Source organism: Dermacentor variabilis, chromosome 7 (assembly GCF_050947875.1).
Source record: "Dermacentor variabilis isolate Ectoservices chromosome 7, ASM5094787v1, whole genome shotgun sequence".
In the NCBI taxonomy this organism is placed as follows: Eukaryota; Metazoa; Arthropoda; class Arachnida; order Ixodida; family Ixodidae; genus Dermacentor; species Dermacentor variabilis.
Genome location: NC_134574.1, coordinates 66,710,917 through 66,714,222, shown reverse-complemented (window position 1 = coordinate 66,714,222; position 3,306 = coordinate 66,710,917).

The window sequence follows — 3,306 nt, the reverse complement described above, 5'->3', positions numbered from 1 at the left end:
CAATATTTATACGCTCTACTTTCGTTACAAATGTGTAACTTCGGAATAATCGCTATACCACATCTGTAAATAGTTACGCTGTTTATCTTATATTTTTCTTTCTTTCTCGTAACGAAAGTGGATGTATCGTATCGCGTCTCACACGTGTGCTATGCATGATAAGCTGAGGAGGCGTACTCCTGCTTCTGTGTATATCGTGGCATGATCATCTGAGGGGCGTTCCCCCCTTTTACTGTATAAAACAACTGCTCAATAAATCCAGGGCACTCGTGCTCTGGCAACCGCAAGCACGGGGCCATGTTGATACAGGCAAAATTTTTTATTTTTAAGAAAACTGGATTATCCGGAACAAGACACGTTCTCTGTTCAAGAACAGGTTATCTGTTCTGATTGTCTGGGTTATTAGTTAAATAATTTAATACCATAGATATTTAGCACACTTACGAGACTACTGACTATGCGGAGTAGGTAGGTAGTGACAAGGTGATCCGATATGATTTTTCAAATTGCGCGAAATATATATCTCCTAGGCCTTGCCCACACGAGGAATTGTCTCACTTTTGCGTTGGGAAACTGAAACTTGGCGCTTGAGGAGCGTCACAAAACACGTGCACGCAAAAAGTCAGTTGTTGAGGACTTCTGGCGTCTTCCTGTCTGCCGCCACGCAAAACGAGCCATGTTTTTGGGGCTGTAGAATGTATTACACGCAGCGTTTTTTCGAGCGTGTTATCGAGCTAGCACGATAACATATTCCCTTTCATTTCTACACAAAACTAGCCATGACTAGAACCACCTTCCAGGTTCAAAGGTGAGTATTACTAACCCAAAAAGATTCCGCGATCAGCTTAACAGATCCTTTTGACGTACTTTGTTCTTTCTTGTTCATCATTTTTTTTTGTCCTTTGTGGCGTGTATGCGTGCATGGTACATTGACCTATGTGGCACCATGTCGTTCCATGTACCTTCTGTCAACATGGCATTACCTTTCACTCAGTTCTTTTTTGATGTTTCTTCTGATTTTGTTTTAGGCAAAGTGCTTCTTATCAGAGTTGTAAGTGTTCTTTCTGTGCCCCTCCCTCCTTCAATGCTGTAAGGCCTTGAAGGTACAATAAATAAATAAATAAATAAATAAATGTTGAATTTCTTTTGATATACCCTTTGTGCTGAAGAGTAAGCAGCAGTTGCGCCCGTTCAAATGACAGCTGAGCTTCTATCCCTGATCTCTCCCTATTTTCTTCCCTGTCCATTGTAATCGCGCATTTGAATATCGAATATCACTTTGTGTGGGTTTTTCTTGTAATGAAATGTTTCTTTTGCTCAAAGTTTCAGAATAGCCGGGAAAAAGGTGCGTAGGGCAAAATACTACTTTGATGCAGCCTAAGGACTACCCGGCGCCCGTTCACCACATATATATATATATATATATATATATATATATATATATATATATATATATACATAAACGAGAAGAAAGGGGGTTATTTCAATTGGTAGAGCATCGCACGTGAAATGCGAAGGTTGTGGGTTCGGTCCCCACCTGCGGCAAGTTGCTCCTTCATCCACATTATTTTCCATTATTTATTGTTTGTTTATTTCTTTAATTAATCACAAGTAATTTCCCCTATGTTGTCCTTGGTGTCAGTGTTTATTGGGTTCTTATGATATTACTGTGTATATATACATATATATATAGCTGTGTTCGCTACATATATATATATATATATATATATATATGTGCGTGCGTGCGTGCGTGCGCGCACGCGTGTGTGTGTGTGTGTGTGTGTGTGTGTGTGTGTGTGTGTGTGCGTGTGTGTGTGCGTGTGTGTGTGTGTGTGTGTGTGTGTGTGTGTGTGTGTGTGTGTGTGTGTGTGTGTGTGTGTGTGTGTGTGTGTGTGTGTGTGTGTGTGTGTGTGTGTGTGTGTGTGTGTGTGTGTGTGTTCGGTAGGCTCGCTCCTTGATCACGGATCACAGACCGAACCGCGCCGGGCTCAGGTGGGCTAACGCACGACACTTCCGGGCTCGGCCTGTGCGCGGGCCCGAAAGATTCCGATATCTGTTTCATTTACGTTCCCAACCAGCCAGGCTGTCAACACAACCACTGGCTAATAAGACACTCTAAAGCTACATTAATCAGTCTTAACCCACAAGTGAGCACCAGTTTCACAGTCATGTGGTATGATACCTGCATGTCAATACTGTGAATACCGGAAGGTGGTGGGTCGAAACATTTCGGATATACGACGCTGTCTCCCCAACCTGGGGTATGATGCCTGGCGTGTTTATATCGAAGACGCAAATGAACGCCCGCGAGGGTTTGGCTCAACCGCCGGTGGTACTGCGGGCCTCTGTGAGGGGCTGCATCCAGACACTGGATTAGCTGTCCGGGAGAAGTTTGCAACAACGTACCATTTTTTTTCTCGTGAACGTATTTTTTTTCCCAATACAAGCATTTAATATTAATCATACAGAACCCCTTGAACAAAACAAACTGACATCACTCCGTTAAGCTTAATTACATCTTTAAGCTTCTAGACTGGTAATATGTAGCAGACCACAGGGCTATACGATCAAAACTGTTGTTTTTTATATTTGTTCATTTGTAAACTACCTTGCAAGGCCCTTACATGGGGCATTGAGTGAAGGGGCATAGAACAAAGTGCACATATAGAAAGCGCCAAGCAAGCGACATCACGGTTGAAAAAACAACGCCAGCCGGGTGCACAGCCTAAAAATTACAGAAACACACTAACGACATGAAGTTGTGTATTAGAACAATAAGAACAAGTGAATAACAATAAGATACCGGGTTTTTCTGCGATGATTGAAAAAAATTCCTGAAAGCAAACAACTGAATGCAAAATTTTTATTTTTAAGAAAACTGGATTATCGGGAAGAGCAGACGTTGTCTGTTCAAAAAACAGATTATCTATTCTGATTGTCTGGCTGATTAGTTAAATAAAATAATACTCTAAATATACAGCGCACTTACGTGGCTGCTGACTGTGCAGGGTTGGCACATAAAGACGAGGTGATCTTACATGAATTTTCATATTGCGCGAAATGTCCTTCTCCTAGGCCCTGCCCTCACGAGGCATTGTCTCACTTTTGCGCTGGAAAACCTAAACTGGGCTCTTGAGGAGCGCAACAAAGCACGCGCACGCAACAAGTCAATTGTTGACGTCTTGTGGCGTCTCCCGGTCTGCCGCCATGCAAACTCAGCCATCTTTATGGGGCTGTAGCAGTGCTAGGCGCCGCATTTTCCACAAGCACAGTAACATGCAATAAAACGAGCAGTCATGAAAGCGT